The sequence below is a fragment of the Triturus cristatus genome, chromosome 4_2 (assembly GCF_964204655.1).
Source record: "Triturus cristatus chromosome 4_2, aTriCri1.1, whole genome shotgun sequence".
Lineage (NCBI taxonomy): Eukaryota > Metazoa > Chordata > Amphibia > Caudata > Salamandridae > Triturus > Triturus cristatus.
The window spans coordinates 225963612-225990453 of record NC_140586.1 but is presented as its reverse complement, the minus strand read 5'-3'; the positions used below and the strand labels follow the sequence as shown (position 1 = coordinate 225990453).

The 26842-nt window shown below is 44.9% G+C and overlaps 1 protein-coding gene across 1 annotated transcript in view; it reads right to left on the bottom strand.

Annotated features, from left to right (window-relative positions):
• Positions 1-26842, bottom strand: part of KCNJ4 (potassium inwardly rectifying channel subfamily J member 4) — a 208699-nt gene that overhangs the window by 70975 nt on the left and 110882 nt on the right. The window lies entirely within an intron of this gene.

Genomic DNA, 26842 nt, shown 5'->3' with positions numbered 1-26842 from the left:
TGTTGTCCGGAACGGAGTACCGGAACTTCTCAAGAGAGACGTAATACTTTTAATTGGAGAGTACTAGCACTTCTCAGAAACGAGCAGGTACTTTGGTTCAGAGTACTTGTGCTTCTGTTTTTCCATGTCAGGTACCTATCACCGGTATGTAGCTCACTGGGCCAGCTTATGCACACACATACTGATAGCAATGAGGGAAAATATGGTCACCAACGAAATTTACTTTCTAGGCCTCTAGCTAAAAATCCAAAGGCTTTGAGTGGCTCTGATCAAAATACAAGTGGTAATAGTGGTGTCATTCCCCCACCTCCAGCGCCTATTGGCAGCAGTAGGATTCCATTTGACACTTGAGTCATGTATCATCCCTAGGCCTTAAGCAGAGGACAAGCCTCACAAGGTGGTGTCAGTCCAGATGTATTACCTGGAGGAGGTAGGTAGTCTGCCTGAAAGAAATGGAACGAGTACGGTAGACAGCGCGCTGGATACAACAGCTGGAGTGGAATACACCTGTATTTCTATATGAGGGCCAATGAGGTACATTTGCACATTGGGTGTCTAGGTTGACCCCATCCCCCACAACAATGAACACTCTTGTGGTATTTGTTTTTCTCCACCACCAACTGCACAGAGAGCCTCTATCAGGAACCCAGGGGAAAGGGACCAGCTACACAGCTCTGTGGACATAAATCAAATTTGTGATATTATGGAAGCAGCGCGATTATAGTGATCAAGAGAAGCCACCACAAAACACCTCAAACAATAAAAAAAAAAATAGTTGCACCACAAAACCACCTCAACAGCATTGTCAACATGCATGCGCTCTACAATAGGCCCAAGGACTTTTACCAGCCCTCGGCGTCGACAAGATTTCCACGTCCTGAATGCGTTCCATCAATGCGTTCTTCAGAAAGGAGAGCCTTCACCATTGGGACACAAACGCAGAAACGTAGCACGAAAGACAGTGATCAGCGCCCAAGGCTTCAAAGCGCATGGAGGCAAAGGAAAAAGACGCACATCTCTTGTTCCAGAATGACCCTGCGGCGGGAGGAGTGGGTGTACGGCCCCGCTTAGTACCTCCAAACAATGTGTCCACCAAAAAAAGATTAAAAATATGGCGGAAGGAGACCCTCGGCAGGGAACCTCTCGGACCATGGTCCACTGGTAAAGTCGGGGCCGCGCAAGGTGCTTCTCCGTGGACGGCAATGCAGCCGAGAAATTAGAAATTACAGAACTGGGAATGGAAATAACTCAGATTCAAGAAAAAAAAAAGTATTAAAAAAACACATTTTCAAACAAGAGCGCGCAGCACGCCAGAGCTTCCCCCGAAGACATCTGCCTGCACTTTAAAAAGGGTAATTTGTGGTTATTTTTAACTGTTGAAGCAGAGGGTTTCAATTGCATAATTCGCTTTATGCAGTCACCCCTCGCGAACAGACGGTATAGCGGGGCCGGCGGTCTGCCGCACCACCGACTGTGCCAATGTTGAGCGCTGAGAAGTCTGAACTGAAGGGGAAGGAGCTATAGTTAAGTAGCAGTGGGGTTGACACCAATGACGCGTGACACAGAATCCGCTTTCCACTCGCGAGTTGAAAATGGCTATCTGAGGCCCCCTGACATATGACAGATTTTGCCACAAGTCAGGCTGCCTTTGAGGCAGGCACACAACCCGACCGACCATCCCTCCCCCGTTCACCCACGTGTGACCCTGAGCAACTTCTCACGCTCTGAGGAACAAACCAAGCCAGAAACTGAACACCAAAGTTAGCACACAAATGCATCACCGAAAGAAGGCAAAGACTCGGTGAGTTTGATGTACAATTTGTGTGTACTCATCCACGGACAAACTTACTTCGGTGTTGATTAGCTACACCGTCGGTGTTAGCGTCACGCGCTTAATTAGCCAGCCCACACGCTCGCACTGTCAAACCCTTCACCTCATTTTTCAAAGACTCACAATAGACAATTAGAGAAATCGTGCCTTCACCGTGCACTAGGCGTCAGTGAATTTGTATTATATGTTGTCTTGGTTACCCACTTAGGGCACCTACACGCATAAATGGGCAAGAACAATGAAACTCCGAAAGTGGACTAATAGCAGATGGTTTTCAAACTCTATACCTGAGAGCCGACAGATCGAAGCACGGAGTGTGGCTTGCAACGAGGCTCGTTTATGGAGCCATGCCAACTTGACAGAAGACTCTGCACAAGTCCCTGCCCACTGTGCATCACGAGCCAGCGACGGTGCCGATCCTAGATCTGCGTCACATGCTGGCGGACCGTGTTTTTAACACCACCTACCAAGAGAGCCATTTTGACATTCACTGAATGGTAATGGCGGGTGGGATCTTGCATCAGGTATGTTTTACATTTTTAGGCTCTGGTTTTTCAAGACATATTTATTTCCTGATTTTGCCACATTCAAAATTCTCCCGCAGTTTTTCGTTTAAGGCATCATTCAGGTATTCACAGAGCTGAGGGGCGATCTTGTCAGCCGGTTTCGCGTGACCATGCACAAGATCGCTGATGCTACCCAGATATAGTCAAGCATATGAGGGATCATTGATGCGGATATAGCACTACAGACATCGCGCCATCAATCAAAATCAGAATACGTGTGAACCACCCCTAAGGATTGAAAGACCATCACCAAATGTAGATGAAGGAATTGGTGCCCATGATCTCCACAGTCGTATGTCCATTCCTTCAGTCCTCTAGATAACATGCTACGGCTGGACCACGATGTGAACACTCAAGCCACACCAATCATACCCGAAATCTGTGTGACATTTACAGCTACTTTTATTGAGGAAAAGTATTCAATATTCAGACTACTGCTTACTATTCCTCTTTTGAGTAATGTTTACTTTTGTGGTAAAAATGCTGGTATAACGTGTTTTATCACGTTTCTGTAGCATTAATACTCAATCAAAAGAGGTAAAATCCCACATATGAGGAGAATATTTCAAAAATGCTTAGCAAAGGTATTACCACACCCAATTCAACATGTATTTCCAGCACATCTCTAAATCTGGACAACAGGCCATATGGTACCTTTACTGCTGCAGGCACCACCATAGATTTAGCACAACATTCTACAAGAGATCATAAGTTAGAGGCAGGGTGTTGTGCTGTGGTGGCGAGGCTCCTCAAGGGGTGGCTGGTGAACGTTCAAGCAGATAGACATGAAGGACTGTCGCAAGCGATGGTAGCTAGTGAACTATGAAAGTGACTGAGAGTGAATTCCCATTTCAAATTGCACTGACTGAGTGAGTCAACATTCTGCCAGAGGCTTTTGGATCAGGTTCGACCCCTGAGTATGGGTTGCAAAAATGATCCCAATGGATGCATTTTAGAGAACATTTTCCCCATATATTTACTTGGAAGATATCAGGGTATATTCTAGTACTTTCATAGTGAGCCAAGCAAGTCTGACCCTCAACATGGATCTTTGGAGGGTTCATGTGCCCGGTGGAGTGTGCAGTATTGGGTATTCCCAAGGACAAAAGAGCGTATTACTATAATTCATTTGCACAGGTTCCTTCCCTACAGAAAGAGGTCTCATGAATTATAAATGAACTCTGGAGCCCAGAGACTAATAGGTAAACTATTCCGTCCGATTAAAAATGTTGTAGTGAATTCAGTAATATTTCAAATCTAATATTGGTAACATTTATTCAGAAGAAGACTCAACTGCAATGATCTTGACTTGAGCAACCTTTCTGTGGATGAGGTTTGTAGGCGCACTCATCCCCAACTAACATTTTTAAAGAAATATTTGTACCCCCGTGTCACCTCTGTTGCAACTACAGCCCTTAATGACATGCCTGGCTGGTTGCGCATGACTTGAAGCATGCAACAATGACCTCCCATTAACAAGTCTCAATCAGACCCCATTGATATGTTGAACAATAGACGTATATCAAATCTCATGTGTCTAGTGAAGTTGCCGCGCAAGAGTGTAAGAATACAACTTCAAGCCTTCATTAAAGATAATGAAATACCTAGTGATTACCAAGCTGGTTTTCGTACATCACACAGCACCATAGCTGTCACTACAGCAACAGTTGGTGACTTACATATAATTGCAGGTGGTGACGGTATCAGAGTTGTGATTTCACTTCGTTTGTAGGCCACTTTTAACACTATCAATCATTCCATACTGCATTATAGTCTTGCTGAATGTTGCCTCCCTGAGTAATCTTGTTTCTTAAGCCTCTCACCGTAGTCTACTGACAGGTGAGGATTAGCAGGCAGCAGCTTTGTCACCACTCATTTTTACTATCTTTGATGCTCTAACTTAAATAACAGAACATGAGATATTACAACAATGATTTTGATCTCCAATTTATCTTTAGAATCACTTTTTTCATTGCACATTAAAAGAAAGCTTACAGAAACAATCTCCTTTAGGTTGACAGGCAACTATACGTCAACCAGCTCAAATCAAATCCAGATAAAATGGAGATAATGATCGGTGGCACACTACCTACTGCATGACCAGTGGAGATTTGGCTGGATGCTTTTGGACAATGCCCGGTATGCATCACAAAGGTAAAAACCTAGGAGCAGTGATGGATCATGAACTTTCTACGAGGGACCAGATGTCAATTGCCATAAGTTCTATTTTTTTCCCCATCTGCGGTTGCTAAAGAACATTTTCACATTTCTAAACGTTTTTCAAAATACGCAGACAATCTTGGCAGTAGTTATATCATGCCTAGACTTAACCAATAATGCCTGTTTAGGAATTTATATCTTTCTGATTATGAAAATGCAACATCTCCAGAATGCAGAGTTACACTCTCTCTGTGGTCTACACCGGCTTGATCATGTGACACCAGCACGAAGGAGTCTGCAATGGCTGCAATTTAAAGAGCATATACAATATAAATCACGCTTTTTGCTTCATGATGCCTTAGGGTTCCACATGGCATCCTTTCTTCACCAGTATTTAATAAGATATACCACCAAAATCTACCATCAGTACATCAACTAGATTGCTTGGCAGAGATTTTTCAGTAAGTGCAACCAAATTCTGGAATGCCCCCTCCAACCCCAAACCTTAAAGTGCTGGAAGATCAAATGCTTTTTAGACACGAGCTAAAATACGTCGGTCCAAGTCTGCATACAGAGGCATAATAACTACTACTCTCAGTCTTAATTTTACTTGGATATTTCCTAGCTCCCTAGCTTCAAGACACCACACTGAGTGTATGAGAAAGTGTCCAAGAGTGAGCTAAGGGAATTTCGTATTGAGGCCTTAAAGAGGCGTGAATTACAGGGCTGGAACTAGATACCAAATTTTGGCCTTTCTGTTTACGTTTCTATGGTTCTAAGATCTCTCAAGTGATTGTTTTCGGTAGAGGTGACTACATCTTCTAAAAGAACAAATTATTCTTCGAAGCTGGGGGACAAAAGATGGCAGTAATTCTAGAAACAAACCTCTCCAAAAACAAGATGGATCCACACTGCTTACAGCAACGGGTAATGTGATGCACTCATAATAATACAAAGATACATGATGGATCAAACTGCTTCGTGACAGAGGGTCCATCTTTAGATGATATCAACACTCATTCTATTCAAGAACTACCCGGAGTCTTCATCTATAGCCAAGTAACCCACCTCCTCCAGAAACCAACACTAGACCTTACTGACCTGCAAAATGCCTGGTCCCATTACTAACCCATGCTTCAATTGCAAAATGTTGAAACAAGCTGATTCAGTTGAGCTCCATGAGCACATAGTCACAGCCAACCTCTTTGGGTAGAAACCAACCACCAAATCTAGAACAGTCCATCAGACCCATCCCTGCTACAAGTCACTTCCCTTGTTAAAGACATGCTCTAAAATGGTGTGATCAATTAGACTTCCCAAAGCAAGGCCCTAGCATGTGGAGTCCCTCAGAGTTCCACATTATCTTCAAACTACATTTAAAGCCCTTGGGCTAACAAGTCATTTTGTGCCAACAGACTAACTCAATCAAGTCTGCACATGACCACCTCTGCACAGAGAAACGGATGGCCCCCTTCTCGCTAATCTCATTCCAGATGAAACAGAATCTTTGCTCAGAGATATTGCTGTGGCTCCAGCAATGTGCAACCCCTAACTCTTAAATATCCAAGAAAATATTGCAACTAACCCAGACAATTGGTACAACTCCGTTCCATATGCTGAGTACATATTACTATACAATGTTATGAAGAAGGTGCTTTACAACAATTCACAGATGATTTCAAATGATCGGTAATAGTTATTATATGGTGGTACGCAATTACAGCAGTAAACATACAATTCAATATGATGAGCAGTTAATGCTATGCAACTTTAGACATGTAAACAAGATGCTTTTCCAGACCCAACTATTGGATGGTGCAATCAAGCACCACAAGTGAATATAGCGTAGGCTCAAGATACAAAACCACGTTTACAAGTAATTAATCTCTTTCTTCCTTACCATAGCACATAGATGGTTTTTGGACCAGTACATGGTGCAATATGGCATGCAATATATGTAGTACAAAGACATACACATGTCAATTATAACTTGTTTTCTACATAGAGCATCCCACCACTGTTTGTTCTTTTGTAGAACTGCAAATAACTTGTACCACTGTGAATCGTAGGCAAATATATTTGGCTTAATGATTTCATTCAATTGTAGGTAGCTAATTCATGATATTTACTCACCACCTACATACTATTATATAGTAATATGTAGGGAGGACCCTTCTACTATCCCAGTTACCTCATTACTATCCCAGTCAGTTTTAAAGGTACCCAGGGTTTGTTGATCCCCCTGGAGGGGAGCCAGAAAATAGCCAAAATACAGCTAAAGTTTGATTTTGAAAAATTGGAAAAAAGGGATAGATGAAAGCGTCTGTTTTTTTCCCCTGCACATGTTATGAACAAAAGGGTTGTGGTGCTGAAATCACAACCTTGCCAGCTTTCAGGGACAAGCAGACTTTTGTCAGAAAAGCAACATTTTTTACACAGTTTTGGCATTTTTCTGGGACATAGGCTATTTTTGCTATTTTTTGTGCTTTTAACCTCCTTCCAGTTAATGTTAAAAATGGGTATGAAAGCAATGATGGATCCTGGAAAGCTATACGTTTCCTAAAAGTAGACAACATTTTCAATTCAGCAATGGGTCATTTGTGTAGATCCTTCAAGGTTTTCGTATAGAAACTAACAGTTGAAAATAGAAAAAATTGAAAATGAGTTAATAAAGCCTGCCATTTGTGCCAACGTTTTTACCTGTAACTTCTAATAAGTATGAAAGATGTTTGAAAGCACTATACCGTTACATCCGCTGGACCCTTCTGGTTGTCCCGAGGAACCCAGAGCCAATAACTGAACAGCGTCTTGCAATGGTTTTTTATTGTGTGCCGGGTATAAAGCAATTCATTTGGAAAAATATAAACAGGGAAAATCGGTATGAAAGTCACCTATGTATTTCTGCAATGGGAACAAAATATAGAGTTTGGAAACAGTAGCTATTTGCACATCTCCGAAATTGTGGGTACCCATACCAGCATGTAAATTATAGGTCATTTTTCAAAGTGACTTCTTTTTTACACATTGCCCTACATTTGGAAGGCAGAAATGCATTGGAAGTTAATAGGTAATAACAGTTGCTCTACAATTTTGTGTTCCCCCAGGACTCCTGAGATAAATGGTACCTTACTTGTGTGGGTAGGCCTAGTGCCCGCGACAGGAAACAGCCCAAAACGCAACGTGGACACACCACATTTCCACAGTGAAAACTGACCCTTTTTTTGCAAAGTGCCTAGCTGTAGATTTTGAACCCTAACTCTGCGGGCACCCAGGGAAACCTAGCAATCTATACATTTTTGAAAACTAGACACCAAGGGGAAGCCAGGATGGGTTGACATGTCTGGCTCTCACCAGGTTTTGTTACCCAGAATCCCTTGCAAACCTCAAAATGTGTCCAAAAAACACATTTTCCTCACGTTTCTGTGGTGGAAAGTTCTGGAATCTGTGTGGATCTACAAAATTGCACCCAAAGAAACCAATTTGGATATTGATAAATATAAGCAATGGATGATCATATAATATGATGATTTTTCTTTTTCTTTTTCTGTTTTTTCTTGCCTAATAGTAGCATTTAGTACTGGCCGCAATTAATGTACTACATGTATGTATATATTTATGTGTGTTTTTTTGATAAAAATGTAAAAAGACCATAAATATTCAAATCTAGGTGTATCTGAATCATAATTATAGAAATTTAACCACCACATTGTATGTTGTTTATATATTCTACACAGCTTTAAGCAATAGACAGTTTCCTGACGAAGGCTGTAAGCCGAAACTCGCGTAGTTCTCCATCTACCGCATTGCTTCTATCAACTCAATATGTTTATATAATTGTCTAATGTTTTTCATTCACTGCATTGTCTTTATCAATTCTATATGTCTACAATGTTTGTATAAATGTCTAATGATGAATTATATGCAAAAAAGAATAATTAACAACTCAATAGTTTCCAATGAAGGATAAAAAGTGAAAAATAAACATTTTATATATTTTTCTAATCAATATATGTGTGTGGAAGAAATATTCTTTCCCCCTTCTTCTTTTGGTATGGTTGAGAATGGTTACTTTCTTATTGTACACCTAGTATTTGTTCTACCTTTTGTTCATCTACTTGCTATAATTATTTACCTAATTAAAGATCTAGAAGAAGCCTGAAGTATTCCTGAGGCCTCTTTCCCCCTGTAAATTAAAGCAGATATACGAGGGAGAATCCTGCTCAAATCACTTTCAGAATAAACACAGTAGTACTGAATGGGAGGGTCGACCCGGATATTCCAGCTTCTCCCTCAAGAAGAGGTAATTTTGGTGCTTCCATCATTAACTATCACATCGCTAGTTATGACTTATACTCATCATTTCTTGCAATGGAAGTTATTCCCCACTTAAGGGTGCATTATGGCACTCTTCATATGACCTTGGTCTTAAAGCTAGAATAAACAGCAAGTCCCTGAATCCTGGCAACAGTACAGCAGCTGTGTATACGATGCAGGGGAAGCTCTTTTGGGATTTTAGAAGCATTAACTGTCCATTCACAACCATTGTTTCTCAACGGTCTCTGCAAATGGCAAACCCAATAAACCACTATTAATCTCTTATACTGCTTACTTAAGGATAGGTCGTTGACTTGCCACGGGCTTTCTAATGTGGCAGTTTAGATCATAAATCATTTCTGAATGGGACTGAGGCAACGATTTCTTACTGATATAAGTCTTACATGTTTAGCAACGCAGAATTTCCGGGGTTCAATCATGAAAAATGGTGATTCATCTTTAAGGTTCTTTTTAGTATGTTATTTATTTTCTGCTATTTGTATTTTGCACTATATCTCGCTAACCTTGTATGTCGTATTTTATGATTGAAATACTATGGTTATCTTTTAAGTCAAGTTTTGCTGCTATCATACTTGCACTTTATATGGTGATAACACTGTATTTATTGTTAATAGTACTGTATTTTGCTAAAATCAATTACCAGCTGCTATTGCATTTGCACTTTCAAGAACTCAATTGGTGTCTTAAGTGACTTAAGATGAATTTTATATCACATTTGAGATACATGCGATTCCGTAGCATTATCTTGCATTTGCACTTTATTCATCAGCTTGCTTTTTGGGGGAAATTATGAAAAAGTAGATTTGATGTTAATAGTACTGCACTTTTCTAAAGTAAATTACTGGCTGCTATAGCATTTGCACTGTAAATTAAGAACTTAATTTGTCTCTTATTCGATTTAAGATGAATGTTATATTATATCTAAGACATATCTGATTTCGTATGCTTTGCAATGGTGTCTTGAGTTGTTGTGATTTAATTGTTTTGATTGAAAATGTGTATTTTGGCATCTCCTTGCTCTGCTCAATAAAAAAAAAAAAAAAAAAAATCTCATACTGCAGAAGTATGATAAAAAAAGAAGAATTTTACCCTAATGAATCCCATTATTGAGAAACCTTCTGTAGATATCAACAATCTCACTTGCCTCCAAGTTGTGAACTACTCCCCTAGCAAGAAGAAAGAAATCCAAACCCTTTGGAGAAAAAGGAAAAGGCTCTGCTTTGCCATAATACGGAGAATAGTTGACAAAAACTGGATTGATTTACAGCAGGCTGCTAATACGAAGAAGTCCAGACTTTTCTGGTCTTTGATTGCTGTGCAAAGTGGTGCCAAAAAAACCATTAGACAGTTTCTATCCCCAGCCCAATCTGGACAGATTCCATTTCACATCTTTATAGCAAAAATGTACCTACTGCAAATTGTCAATCTGCTTTTCAGTCTGAATCAACCACCTCAGAAGAGATCTTTCCTCCGACACAAGATCAGGTGATTGCAAAAATAAAAAAAGCAAGAGTTTCTTCAGCTATGGGCCCTCACGGAATTCCAGTTATAGTAACAAAAAGGGCCACAAAGGCATGGGGGAAATTCTTAACTCTTGTTTTTAGATACTGTTTGTAACAGGTCAAGCCCCAAATTCATGGAAAGGAAGTATCATAATTCACCTCCATAAGAAAGGCTCACTACCCCTACCCAGTAACTTCTGCTAGATTGCTTTACTTGATGCAACAGGGAAAATCTTTGCGGGCTGCATCTTAAAACCACAGCAGGTTTGTCTTTTTGACAAGGGGATTATACCAGGGGAACAAGCAGGATTTCGTGCAAAACATTGTCTTATAGACAGTATTGCGACTGTTCAAACTTTGATAGATAAATACATAATTAGACAGTCACAAATTCTGTATACTGTATTTATAGATTCCTCCAACGCCTTCGATAAAGTTGATAGGCTTACTCTCTCTGAAAAGCCCTACTGGGGCTGGAGGTCTCACCGAACCTGTTGATAGCAGTTATAGCACCGCACACCTCAACATGGTGCAGACAGCTAAAGTGTGGGGGGGGGGAGGAGTGGGGGGGGAGGGGGGTACAAAGAGCACACCCCTAAAATCAGTACTGGGAATGAATAAAAAAAAATGCCTCACATGTCTCCTCTTCTTTTTTCCATCTCCTTACATATTTTACCAGCTAATTTTTTTAAATAAAAGAAACGTTTCCCCACTCTGTGCTGCCTAGGACCTTCATGTACTGATGTACACAAACAACGTTCTATTTGATTTAACTCCATTTTTTTGCAACAAAATGTGAGTCATTTGGAAAGCTATGCTAGGCAGAATTTTTAAAATATCAACATATATAAAATGAAAATTTTAGTTTTCAAAGTAAGAAAAATCACATCACCTCTATTCTTGGAAGGTAGGAGGAAATAATGTTGAAATAGTAAAAACATACATTTGCTTTGTAAGGGTGTTTTCCCAAAATCTGGATTGCAAATTACATCTTTGTCATTTACGTAGTAAGGCTCTAGCATAGGTTGGTGTTCTAAACAAATTCTATATAGCCTCCGGCAGGAGACATAGTAATATTTTGTAGGACAGTTTTAAGGTAAAGTTTCTTTGAACACTCACTTTTTCATTAGAACATATCTCTATTGAGAAATGGTCCTCTCTTCACCTGTATGAAGGGAAGGCCCTGCGAAAAATTACAACTGGTAGTCAAGCAACTCCAGTTCAGGCCTTATGTCTAGAATTAGCATCAATTAGTTCTGTTACATTTGCCATGGCTAGCATTATACGCTGGACCTACAGTCTGTTACATGCTTCAGAAGGTACACTTAGAGATTTGTTACAGCAGTATTTTGTAAATTCTAGTTTGAATTTTACACTTACTAAAATGTTAGGTTTGTCCTGGAAAAACGAAACTGTAAGTTTAGAATATCTTCACAAGTCTCCTGGAAAACTTAAGCATTTCTTACAAAGCGCTATCCAGAGATTTAGTTTTATAGAAGATAGTAACCACTGTGAATCACTAGTTATTTTCCTCCTTACCAAATAAAATAGAGTTTATGCTCCCACAACAGTATCTCTCATGTTCACTTGATCATGGATTATCTTAGCACTCAGGTTAGGCACTCTATCTTTGAATGCTCATAAAAGGCACTGTTCTTCATCAAAAGATGTGATCAGTTTCTCTGACCTGTGTAAAGGTGAGATCCAAGACCTAACTCTTGTTTTATGTATTTTTCCATCGATCGCACAACCTTGCATTCGTTATATTTTCTCTCTATACTTTCAATTTAATATAACTAAAGAGGATGCTTTGATTAATTTAATTCATTCTTCTCCAGAACAATTTGTCTGTGACAATGTTTTTTAAATTTTTAACTCATTTCTGAAACTTTTTTGATTGTATAGATGTTATTAAGAGATTTTTTCATACTATTTTATATTAACTGTTGTTCTCAGCAGAGTTCTTAATCAATAAATGAATTGAATTAATTCCTATTAATATGTGCAAATTATTGAGAATTGGCTGGTTACCATCATTTGATAACAACTGCGTACCATCATATGTCAATATCTACCTAGCATTTTAATCCTCCTTGTACCGTAACTTGGCATGAATTGCATACCATCAAACGGCAGTATTTACCCATAATATTGACTCATCTTTATGCCATTTATTGGCGTCAACTGCATACCACTGTATCGACGTCGACCCTTTATATGCTATCGCCTATGAAACATGACAAGACCACATAAACATACTGTATGCAATAAACTACCCACCTATGAATGGGTTGAATTAAACAGAAAAGTGATGAATGGGATGCTTGAATTAATCTTTGCCACTAGTAATTACTCGGGCTGCACCCCAGTCAATCGTTTTTTTGCCCAGCATGCCATATCAGATTAGACCCAGCCATATGCAAATCAGCCTTGATCCGGCTCAAAATAGGAACAGTCCAACCCAAATTACAGAGCCAGGCCTCCTACGGTCCGGAACACAAGCAACCCAAATCTGGTTTTACCCTACTTGAGACCCTTCAGTTGGGTGCTTCTAGGTTCCAGTAGCACAGTGAGCACAGGACCCAGTTTGGGCATATATCAGTCACTCTTAGGGATTCACACTGAAGTAACAACAACAAAATGATGGGTGGGATGCTTGAATTAATCTCAGCCATTGGTAATTACTTGGGCCTCACCCCAGTCCATAGCTTTTTTCCCCAGCATGGCACCTCAAACTAGACCCAGCAATATGCAAGTCAGCCTTGATTCTCTCCAGCAGGAACAGTCCAGCCCAACGTGCAAAGCTAGGGCTTCTCTGAACCGGAACACAAGCAACCCAAGTCTGGTTTTACCCTAGATGGGTGCAGCTTGGTTCAAGGGGCACATTGAGCACAGCACCCAGGGCATTCCTTTTTCCACACATTTCCTTTTATGCCCTTTCCTGGCTCCCCGTAAGCTCTTTAAAGTGCTCCGAAGAATCAGACAGGCTGCAGCAGCGCTATAGAAAAAAATATATACATATTGAACCAAAATGGCTCCATCCCGCCTGCTTTACAGTACCATAAAGTAAAAAAAAACTGGTGTATATATTTGGGTGGTTATTTGCTAAGTGTGATGTTACTTGTAGTTGCGTCTGGGGGATATTAAGTCTGTCCTTATGATTGGCTAAGCAGTTTAATTTTCAACAGTTTCTAAAAGATTTGGGCATTTAAGTTGTACCCTCCCATCTCTAAGGCAACCATCTTCAGGCTTGGGCACTGTAGTCCCAATGACCTGTCCTGCTGTTTTAGTCTTTCTACCTTCAGTTGGCAAGTGGCCTTTGTTTTGGCAGTTTAGAGGTTGCTCGCAGCAATCTAGCATAGCTCCCCACTTCTGCATGTACTCTGGTCTTGTTTCAGAGAGCTTTGAGCATGGTGCATGTTACTTTGAATTTAAACCTGGCTACAACAGAAGCCAGCAGAGAGTTTTTAAGCTGGGTTTGATATGGTCATGTTCGTTAGAATCGAGGGCAAACGTTACTGCCTGATTTTGCATATGATGGAGCAAGTCAACGAGTGTCTTGGGTAGGCCTGTGTAGACTACACCGAGGTAGTCTAGCAAGACCATGCTAGTGATCTGCTTAGCTGGGCTCGGTGGTCTGTTTGAAGATTTGATACATCCTTGTGGAAGTTGATTTATTTTACAACAGCATTTATGGGGCTGAACTCTAAGTCTGATTCAACAATAATCCCCAGGCTCCTTATGTTTTGAGTGGGGTTGAATTTCCCAAGGGTAGGGATATTATAAAAGGGGCTATTCTTTGCTAGCCTCACAATTTACCTTACCGTTCGTTCAGTGCACACCTCTCCATTTTGCTCTCTTTCTTTCTACCTTTGTTTCCTCTACCTCACCTCTCTTGCTACCTTACTCCTTTACTGCCACCTATTCTTTCCTGCCTGAACCTCGTTTTCTCTATCATCACCTCCTCATTCTCTCTCCTCTCTCTCTGCAGCTTCTTGTCTATTTCAACTAACCCTTTCTACCTCATCTAGCTTTCTAGATATGTATCTTTCTACATCTCTTTACCTCTCCTCTGTGTCACTATCTCTTTCTGTACCTCACAACTCTCTCTACCTCACCATCTCTACATACCTCTGCATCATCCTCACATGCTTATCTTTCTATACCTCACCTCTAACACTCTATATGTTACCTCTTTTCTCTCTGCATCTAATGTTTCCTTCCACCCACCTTTTTTCTCTGCCTTACTGCTCCCCTTTATCCTACCTGTCTTTCCGAATCCCTTTTGAGTATGCCCCTCTCTTTACCACACCAATCTCCCTATGTATTGGATATATATCTATGCTTCTCGTGCTACCTCATCATTCCACTTCTCTACTTCTACTCTCTCCGCCTCTATTTCTCTCTGACTCACATCTCTTTCTAAATTGCATTTAGCTGTACCTCAACATGCCATGCAGTCTGCCCTTCTCTATATATTTATTTCTCCTAGCTCCAGTTCTCTCTATCTCTCTCGAAAACATTCCTATTTCTCTACTACAATCTTTCTACCTTCCTCCTTACCTGTCTCCCTCTCTGCATCTTTTTTTCCAACAGGATCGTGTTTCGCTTTTTATCTTACGCTCTTCGATAGCTCGCCCACATCTTTCTTCCTTATCTCTATCTCTAGTTTCCCCTCCCTCTTTTACATCTCTCTCGCTATACTCTGTTCCCTTTACTCCCTTCGTTCCCTTGTCTCCTGACCATCTCATTTTTACTCCGCTGAGGCCGAGGTCAGTGTCTAGACAAAGAAGTGTACACAGTGTGAGGAAAGGAGGGACAAGATATAGGAGGAGAATTAAAGGAAAAAGACAGATGTCACACAAAAAATAGTTGCAAATCCTCCGAACAGTGCTTTGATTTTCACTGTTGCTGTGAGAGTGACAGTTATGAAAGGGGATATATTTGTGATTGCGATTATTCAGAAATGTAAATTATATTTAATGTTGTTATGCACTAGTTCACTAAAGATCCACTAAGTCACCCTTTACCTTGTTTTTTTCTATGATGAGGCTGGTTAGACACTGAAATTCACATCAAATACTGTTGGCGCAAAACAGTAGAAATCCAGATTCGAGCGCATAAAGAAATTACTCTCTCAATCTCTGTTCCAGCTTACGTTTGGAACTATTTGCCCGTCTGACACTGGGCAGCATGAGCTTCTGGCTGCTTGTGCATGCTCAATTCCAGAAAGTTGAACATATAATTCATTAATATTGGACATCATGAGGGCCTGGGTAGATGAAAACAGATAATAAATCCCAAATTGTTCCCAAGGTGTGCCTAAAATATGCCAGGGGCCATAAACACGAATTTAGTATTCCAGTAACAAGGCAATAAAGCCGATTCAGTACTGCCCAGCATGAAGTGCTCCACACTGAAGCCATTTTCTACAAAGCCCCAGTGCATATAGTATAATCCCCAGACCTTAAACTACAATTCCTAAAGCACCTTTCCAGGGCACTATCCTAAATGACGCATTAGGTAAAGCGCTGTGCTCACGTCAGTATCAGCAATGTCTTAGTATGTAATGCACTATCCCCAGTACACTATCCGTAGTGCCAAGCAAGAGACGTCACAACACCAGGCCAGCATCTACAGGTCCTTTGAATCTAGACCTCCATTTCATGCCTCTACCCACAACGCCTTAGTATCATAAGTGCCATTCACCGAGTAGGGTCGGACTGGCCCGCAGGGCAACGAGACATTGCTTGATGGGCTAGTCTGACAAGTGAGTGTGTAGGCCGATTTTTGGCTGTTTGTGGGCGTGTTTTATGGTCTGCCGAGCCAGTTTTTACTGTTGATGCACCTTAAGTTAAAGCAGACATTGCCTAGAGCCAGCTCAAATCCATGCTGTCTTCCATGCCATGCAAAACATTATACAGTGTGGCTTTATAAGTTCATAACTGCCCCAATTTGCAAACATGGCACACATGGCCCCTCTGCGCCCATTCGCTGACCCCTGCCTCCCGCCTCCCAGCTGCTCCTCCCTCCCACCTCCCCTTAAAATGGCGGGCACACACCGGGCGCGCCTATGGCAAGCCCTTCTGCGCCCATCCGCGCCTGGTCCGCGCACAGCGCCAGAACCCCTGGCCCCCGCACCAGCCATGAAGACTGCCGCCGATACGACGCCAGCACCCTCATCGCTCTCAACCCAGGACGAACCCCCACCTGCTGCAGAGCCACCCCGAGGCGCACCCACGGTCCCTTCGCCTGCCAGAACTGCAGCTTCTCCTGCATCGAAGACACAGAGACACCCACCACGACAAAACACAACCAGCTCCGATGCATCCTGATCAACACCCGCTCCGCATCCAAACATGCCGTCGAGCTCTGGAACCTACTTGACACCGCATCTCCAGACGTCGCCTTCCTGACCGAGACCTGGGTGAACGAAGCCTCCTCCCCAGACATCGCCATAGCCATCCCCAACGGATATAAGATCGCCCGTAGAGACCGCACCAACGGAGTCGGAGGAGAAATCACCATCGTCCACAAGAAGACCATCAGAGTCTCAACAAACACCGACGACACCCTCAGCACCGCTGCACACATGTACTTCCAGATCCACATGGAGCCCAAGACCACCCTTAGAGGCACCCTTGTCTACAGACCACCCGGACCCCGACCACAATTCTGCGACGCCATCGCCGACTTCATCAGCACGCACACACTGACCTCCACCGACTACATTCTCCTCGGAGACCTGAACTTCCATCTGGAGAACAACAACGAGAGCAACTACTCCACCCTGATAGACAACCTCGCCAACCTCGGACTGGAACAGATCGTCACATCACCGACCCACATCGCCGGACACACGCTCGACGCCATCTTCTCCTCAAGCCCACACGTCTCCTTCAGCCACGTCTCTGAACCCACCTAGACCGACCACCACTGCATCCACTTCACCTTCCGGAAACCCGTCGCACATCACCGCACCCGACAGATCCCCCGTCGCTGCTGGGGCAAAATCACCGAAGTACAACTACAAACAAACCTCGCACTCAACCCACCGACCAACCCCTCCAACCCCGACGATGGTGCGCGCACCCTTAGACGATGGATGGACAACTGCGCCAACACCTTAGCCCCGCTGAAAAAACAAACCCTCAAAGACACCAGCAAGAGAGCCAACTGGTTCACCCCGGAACTCCTAACGTCTAAGTGCACCTGCCAGAAGCTGGAGAACATATGGCACAGCGAGAAGTCACAGGGCAGCCGCGCAGCCCACAAAGACGCCATCCGCAACCACCACCACCTCATCAGGACCACCAAGAGGACCTCCTTCAAAGACCGCCTCGACAACAACGCACACAACAGCAAGGAGCTCTTCAACGTCGTGAAGGAACTCTCCAACCCCAGCTCCAACGCCAACGACATCTCACCGTCGCAAGCCCTGTCTGACTCCCTCGCCACCTTCTTCTACCACAAGATCGCCGACATCCACGAGAGTTTCAACCCCCGGACGACCCTAACAGGCCCCAACATGCCGGAACCACCTCACCGCACCGACCACGACCCCCTGACAACCTGGACCAACATGAGCATCGAAGACACAATCAAGACCATGGGCACAATCCACTCCGGCTTGCCGTCTGACCCTTTTCCACACCACATCTTCAACAAAGCCGGCAGCTCCATCGCACCCCACCGACGCAACATCATCAACCTCTCCTTCGAGACCGCGACCTTCCCTGAGAGCTGGAAACACGCAGAGATCAACGCCCTACTGAAGAAACCCAAGGCTGACCCGAGCGAACTGAAAAACTTCCGGCCCATCTCCCTGCTTCCGTTCCCAGCTAAGGTCATCGAGAAGATAGTCAACATCCAGTTCACCCGCTACCTCGACCAGAGCATCCTGGACCACTCCCAGTCAGGCTTCCGCAGCAACCACAGCACCGAGACCGCCCTCATTGCCGCCACAGACGACATCAGGGCCCTTCTGGACAACGGCGAGACGGCAGCCCTCATCCTCCTGGACCTCTCTGCCGCCTTCGACACCGTCTGCCACCGCACACTATGCACACGACTCCACGACGCAGGGATCCGAGACATGCCTCTACCCACAACGCATTAGTATCATAAGTGCCATTCACCGAGTAGGGTCGGACTGGCCCGCAGGGCAACGAAACATTGCTTGATGGGCTTGTCTGACAAGTGAGTGTGTAGGCCGATTTTTGGCTGTTTGTGGGCGTGTTTTATGGTCTGCCGAGCCAGTTTTTACTGTTGATGCACCTTAAGTTAAAGCAGACATTGCCTAGAGCCAGCTCAAATCCATGCTGTCTTCCATGCCATGCAAAACATTATACAGTGTGTCTTTATAAGTTCATAACTGCCCCAATTTGCAAACATGGCACACATGGCCCCCCTGCGCCCATTCGCTGACCCCTGCCTCCCGCCTCCCAGCTGCTCCTCCCTCCCACCTCCCCTTAAAATGGCGGGCGCGCACCGGGCGCGCCTAAGGCAAGCCCTTCTGCGCCCGTCCGCGCCTGGTCCGCGCACAGTGCCAGAACCCCTGGCCCCCGCACCAGCCATGAAGACTGCCGCCGATACGACGCCAGCACCCTCATCGCTCTCAACCCAGGACGAACCCCCACCTGCTGCAGAGCCACCCAGAGGCGCACCCACGGTCCCTTCGCCTGCCAGAACTGCAGCTTCTCCTGCATCGAAGACACAGAGACACCCGCCACGACAAAACACAACCAGCTCCGATGCATCCTGATCAACACCCGCTCCGCATGCAAACATGCCGTCGAGCTCTGAGACCTACCTGACACCGCATCTCCAGACGTCCCCTTCCTGACCGAGACCTGGATGAACGAAGCCTCCTCCCCAGACATCGCCATAGCCATCCCCAACGGATATAAGATCGCCCGTAGAGACCGCACCAACGGAGTCGGAGGAGGAATCGTCATCGTCCACAAGAAGACCATCAGAGTCTCAACAAACACCGACGACACCCTCAGCACCGCCGAACACATGTACTTCCAGATCCACATGGACCCCAAGACCACCCTCAGAGGCACCCTTGTCTACAGACCACCTGGACCCCGACCACAATTCTGCGACGCCATCGCCGACTTCATCAGCACGCACACACTGACCTCCACCGACTACATTCTCCTCGGAGACCTGAACTTCCATCTGGAGAACAACAACGAGAGCAACTACTCCACCCTGATAGACAACCTCGCCATCCTCGGACTGGAACAGATCGTCACATCACCGACCCACATCGCCGGACACACGCTCGACGCCATCTTCTCCTCAAGCCCACACGTCTCCTTCAGCCACGTCTCTGAACCCACCTAGACCAACCACCACCGCATCCACTTCACCTTCCGGAAACCCGTCGCACATCACCGCACCCGACAGATCCCCCGTCGCTGCTGGGGCAAAATCACCGAAGTACAACTACAAACAAACCTCGCACTCAACCCAACGACCAACCCCTCCAACCCCGACGATGGTGCGCGCACCCTTAGACGATGGATGGACAACTGCGCCAACACCTTAGCCCCGCTGAAAAAACAAACCCTCAAAGACACCAGCAAGAGAGCCAACTGGTTCACCCCGGAACTCCTAACGTCTAAGTGCACCTGCCAGAAGCTGGAGAACATATGGCACAGCGAGAAGTCACAGGGCAGCCGCGCAGCCCACAAAGACGCCATCTGCAACCACCACCACCTCATCAGGACCACCAAGAGGACCTCCTTCAAAGACCGCCTCGACAACAACGCACACAACAGCAAGGAGCTCTTCAACGTCATGAAGGAACTCTCCAACCCCAGCTCCAACGCCAACGACATCTCACCGTCGCAAGCCCTGTCTGACTCCCTCGCCACCTTCTTCTACCGCAAGATCGCCGACATCCACGAGAGTTTCAACCCCCGGACGACCCTAACAGGCCCCAACATGCCGGAACCACCTCACCGCACCGACCACGACCCCCTGACAACCTGGACCAACGTGAGCATCGAAGACACAATCAAGACCATGGGCACAATCCACTCCGGCTTGCCGTCTGACCCTTTTCCACACCACATCTTCAACAAAGCCGGCAGCTCCATCGCACCCCACCTACGCAACATCATCAACCTCTCCTTCGAGACCGCGACCTTCCCTGAGAGCTGGAAACACGCAGAGATCAACGCCCTACTGAAGAAACCCAAGGCTGACCCGAGCGAACTGAAAAACTTCCGGCCCATCTCCCTGCTTCCGTTCCCAGCTAAGGTCATCGAGAAGATAGTCAACATCCAGTTCACCCGCTACCTCGACCACAGCATCCTGGACCACTCCCAGTCAGGCTTCCGCAGCAACCACAGCACCGAGACCGCCCTCATTGCCGCCACAGACGACATCAGGGCCCTTCTGGACAACGGTGAGACGGCGGCCCTCATCCTCCTGGACCTCTCTGCCGCCTTCGACACCGTCTGCCACCGCACACTATGCACACGACTCCACGACGCAGGGATCCGAGACAAGGCCCTGGTCTGGACCCCCTCCTTCCTCTCCGGCAGAGCCCAGAGAGTCCGCCTCCCCCCGTTCCAATCTGAAGCCTCCGAGATCATCTGCGGCGTCCTGCAGGGATCCTCCCTCAGCCCGACGCTGTTCAACGTCTACATGGCGCCTCTTGCGCGCATCACCCGACATCACAACCTCAACATAATCTCCTACGCCAACGACATGCAACTGATCCTCTCCCTCACCAAGGAACCCCTCACCGCCAAATTCAACCTCCACCAGGGAATGAAGGCCGTCGCCAACTGAATGGAGGATAGCCGCCTTAAACTGAACACAGATAAGACGGAGATCCTTATCCTTGGGCCCAACCCCTCAGCTTGGGACGACTCCTGGTGGCCTGCATCACTGGGAACACCCCCCCGCACCCACCAACCACGCACGCAACCTGGGAGTCATCCTCGACTCGAAACTCACCATGACCAAAAAAGTCAACGCTGTCTCCTCCTCCTGCTTCAACACCCTCCGTATGCTCCGAAAAATCTACAGATGGATCCCGACAGACACAAGGAAAACAGTCACCCAGGCCCTAGTCAGCAGCAGACTCGACTACGGAAACGCCCTCTACGCCGGAGCCCCGACTAAGCTCATCAACAGACTGCAAAGAATCCAGAATGCCTCCGCACGCCTGATCCTCGACGTCCCACGCCGCGACCACATCACCCCCCACCTGAGGAACCTGCATTGGATCCCTGTCGACAAAAGAATCTCCTTCAAGCTCCTGATCCACGCACACAAGGCACTCCACAAGACCGGCCCAGCCTATCTCAACAGTCGACTCTCCTTCTACATACCCAACAGGAAACTCCGCTTCGCAGACCTCTCCCTGGCTACCGTCCCACGCATCCGTAGAACCACAGCCGGAGGCAAATCCTTCTCCCAAAGACCTGGAACACCCTCCCCTTCATCCTGCGACAAACCGAAGACCTTCTAACCTTCAGGAGACAACTCAAAACCTGGCTGTTCGACCAGTAGCATCAGCACCCCCCCTTCCTCCCCTCCCTTCAGTGCCTTGAAACCCTTGCGGGTATGTAGTGCGCTTTACACATTTTCTGATTGATTGATTGATTGATTTTTAGCTATCTAATTCAGTAATGAGGGCAACTTTTAGTTTGGTGCCTGAACCTATTTTCTGTCCCAGTCCAACCCTGTCCCTGAATATCTAGTATCAACAATGTTCCAGTATGTAAAACACTATCTGCAAGACCATGCTTCTTCCTGTCCGGTAGCATATAAAAAACAAAGGACAGCGTAGACATGATCAACAGACTCGCCCCAGATTTAGGTGGGCTGAAGAAAGAGCTGACTTCAAAGTGGTCATAGTTTGAGCTTTCCTTTGGTGCAACACTGGTGAATTTTAGGAGTAAATCTGTCAATTTCTTTTGAAGCTGATTCTATCTGTAGAATTCTCTTGATATAGTGCTGACACAGTCTAGTGCATGTTGGGAGCTATCTAGTATAACCTATGTCAAACAGCTTACACACATGTCAGTGCAGAAGGTGTGTTGACTCACTGAACTATGCTACCACATTTGGAACCTGTAGGCTACTAATACATGTGTGCAGTAGGTACATTAACCCCTGAATTTTCCCAATGTATTTACAGTCCATGACCTGTAGGACAAATAGGTACAAGTATGCATAGTTTTCTGACTTGTATAAGAAGATGTGACTTGAAGGTTACATAGGTCTTGGAATCTTTTAAATTAACAGAGTGTACTATCTCAAAAGGACTTGAGCCAGTGACCTTTTGATTTCATATAGACCTCTACAGTAGATTCATTAATCTCATGTGACATCTCACTGACATTTAAAGCAGTATATTGAGCCTGGCTGTATTTCATCTTTTTCTTTTCACTCTTTTCTTTTGTCACTTTTTAAAACCAGATTCCTTCTTTTTCCTGTACCTTCTACCTAGTCGCTTTTTTGCTGATTATTCTCCTAATTATTTTGCTTTTACTCTTTTGGGATTTCTTGCACTTACTTCTTTGTTCTACTTGTCACTTCGGAATGTGCTTTGAAGTCTAAAGGTTCTGCACCTTTTAATTAGTTCTGTAACCCCAGAACCAATCCTGCAGAACTAGTTCTATGTATTTTTTTGGGGCTCGTTAGGAGCTCAACGAAGGCATCTTACTATGACCAGGACACTCCTTGGCACTGTATCCCATCAAGGCTAGAACTAAGCCAATGACACCAGAGCCACCAAGCTGCTGTGCCCTGCCCTAGAAGAAGAATGGCTTGATTACACAAGCAGGGGAGAAGCCACTCTTACAGGGAGGAGGAAGAGCAAGTCCCAGCTGACTGAAGAACTTAGAAGAACTTAGATTGAGGTTGTCTTAAGGAAGTGAGCAACCCAGAAGTCACAAGGACCTTGCTCCCCACCAGGAAATGAAAAACCTATGATTATTCAGAAGGTGGGAAACCTTCATGGCACATTCAAGGATGGCGCCTGTGGAAAGCTTGCATCCAGCTCCTGGAACTGCAGAAGCCTGCACTGCCCCACTTTAGGGCAAGAGGAGTGCAAGGGCCCTTACCATTCAAGGTATTATACTGGCAGTATTGCTGCAGCTCAGGGCAGTCTCCCATAATCTAGTGTAATTTGACCTGTCTGCGCAACCTATGATTATGGAGATATCACATTTGAACAAGTAAGTGGACCTTGACTCTAAATCTAATGCCAATTTACAAGTGGGAATGAGTGGGTCCAGTGGGTGCATCAGGTCTGTTGGGATTTGCTACCACCTGTAACTTTCGAGCAGAGAAAGCCATTCACAAGATACACGGCCTAAATATTTGTTACCTACAGGGTACTATAATCAATTGCATGCAGCCTGTAGTCCCCTCCCTGTTTGATCTGTGCCTGTGGAGAGCAGTTGGAAAACTAAATGGTCTCCTGTTGAACTGTGCCAGTGCCCCTTGGCATTGAGCACTGAAGATCTGGTAGCCCCATTAAAGAGAGAGCGGGACTTTGCTTCTGATCAGCTCTTTGATAACTTAGGCGCCAAATGTGTTTTTTGCATGAGAATTCCAGTTCACCCCTGGCAGGTGGATTTTTGGGGCGTTTTAGTGCTATGCGACATTTCCGTTAGCTTCAAATTTTCCGGGTATCAAACCCACTGAGTTATTTCCCTCTTGCACCCATGGGCCTGAGAAACAAGAGGAAAGGGTGGCCATACTACAGCATTCTGCATACACTGCAGAATTCTCTCTGTCACCTTTGTTCCACTTACTGAGCACTGTAAACAAAAACCGTACTAAAGCAACTGAGAAACAAGAACAGGTGAGAACTCATGCTTTCGCTATATGGTAATATTGTCCATGGATGTTCTTAGTATTATTAATATTATTATTAAAGGACCATTCCACTCAAACACTAAAACTGCTTGGAGCTGCATCTTACCTCGAGGAAGTGCTAGGACCTTCTGTTGTTTAGCTAATATTTGTTTTTAGTGTTCTACACACATTGTCTGCCAATGAGTGACATTATATGTGTCACGGAGAATCCCTGTATCAAATTAACATAATTCAGAGTAATCATTGCCCAACCATACTACCCTTTGGAGACTCAAGATGCCAAAAGGAATACTTGGAACCAATTAAATATTTGACAGTTCCAGGACCTTGGAAAAAAGTCTGTGACATCTACACCTCCGTGGTTACAGTCATTACTGCTGCAACTAGTGGTACTAAACTGCATTTTGAAATTGCCGAATAATCTATGGTCTAGTGCACTGGTCATCGTAACTCTTACCTTCTTCCGGAGAGGAGGAAGACATGGATGCAGAACAGATAGGTTTTCAGTTGCATTGTTAACTATTCAAATAATTTTTCTGTTTTTTTAAGTTCTTTAAGAGACTGTACTGTGTTGTTGCAAAATTAATTTGGAAAAAAATCCTCCTACCCAAGAATGTTTGAAATTGGGAACTACCAACAAGGACTCACTAGTACTCCTCAATCAGTAAGTTTGTCTATAGATGGTAAGTAAGCAGATGCCAGGTTGTAAAAATGTAAATCCAGTACTTGTATAGCGCACGAATCACCCCCCGAAGGGGTATCTCAGCGTTTGGGGCCGTTGGGAAGATTAAACGAGCTATTGCCCAGAGTCGCATGGTGATGGGCAGACCCCTGCCGCCAGAGCCAGGGATCGAACCGTGATCCCCAGCGTCCAGCATCAGTCGCCCTGGCCGCGGCGCCACACCTCTCCCATTTATGGTTGCCCATTTATTTAAATGCTATCAACTCTATGAACACTGCCCTGATATTTTATAACCATTCACAAGATGCAGTTATTTAATACGCTATTGGCCTATTCACAAAAGAAAATATATGAGTGGAGATCTCCGCACATGCAGATTGCCGCCTAAGCCTGAGCATAAGTCTCTGCCAAGGTGCAATTCAGAAACTCTCAGTAGAGTTTCAGGCCTGGTAATAGGAGCTATGGTTCTCACCCACTTTTGAGAATGAGTGGGGAAACAATCGACCCAAAATACGACCATAAATTTACAATTGGTGGCTTTATGGGCATTTGTTAGGTGTCTGTCTACGCTATGTAGAATGTTGAATTAAAAAGAATAGAAAAACAGCCATCATCTGAGGAAAATTTCACACTCCTGACAAATGTTTCTAGTGGAGGAAAATGTGTATTGCCCACACTGTGGCGACTGCGGTCTTTCCAGGTGCAGTGAAATGACGTAAAGCCACACGTCACCTACAGCCACCGTGGTCCAGATCATTCCACTTAAGACAAAGAGGAACTTCACTGAGAAGGACACAGAACTTGTAGTTAATTTTGTAAAGGATCATTACAGGGAACTGCATGTTCTGCCCCCACAGTCCCTAAGTGGAGCAGAGAAGCGGCCTTGTGGCAGGAGATCACTGACAGGGTGAATGCATTAGGAGTGAAGGTACGCCTTGCGGGGGTACGAAAAAAGAATGGCAGGATGAGCGTAGGTGGGTGAAGAATAGGTTTCCTGCAACAGAGGCAGCAAAGACTCTACTTGGCGGTGCACTCCGATTACGCCTCCATCTCACAACCCATCAATGAGTACATCCTCTACACCATACACCCTGACCTGCTGAGGACATGCCCTTTAAAGGGAATCAAAACGCCAGGCCAAGAGGAGTACACTTCTATATCTTGACTATCTCCTGGCTCCAAAATTATGTTACGTTGTCCTCAAACAGCAGACGTTTCTCCTTTCATAAACAGGCACACATTCCACACACCGATGCAAAGTCTTCCCACATAAAGTGAAGACTGAATATAATAATGTTAGTGTCGCCTAACTAAATCTGCTGCATTGCAGGCGGAGGCCTTCCCTGGAGCCAGCTGGTCCCACTTCCGGCCCTGTACCGGCCCTGTACCAGCGTAAGTGCAGGCTTCCACTCCGTCTCCAAGGTCAACACCAGTCCTTTCTGAGTCTGTGTCCCCGCCAGTATGGCCAGGTATGGCCTAGATACCCTCTTCCTTTGACGTCCACCCCTAGGTGATGGCCCCCTTCCCGGTGCCCAAGTTGCCCACCTCCCATCTTCCCCTAAGGCACCAACTCCATTATCACAAGGGGTTTGGATTAGGGGTCGTTAACCCCGGCCGTATTTATTCAAATTTAATATTCAAAACATCATATATACATTATATACATAATACGCAGAAAGTTCAGTCCGTTACATTGATAGCTACATATGTCTTGTTTGCTATCCTTAACATATTTCTAATACATAGACAGTTCTATCCTAAGCTACGCATTCCACAACAAATAACATTATCTTTCTGCGTATCCTTGTTTGAGCCTACGGCAAGGTCAATGACTGGCCCCCAGATCCTGATCAAACTATGCCCGCACTCCAACCTGAGTGCCGATGCGCAAGGGGACCCGTTTACCGGG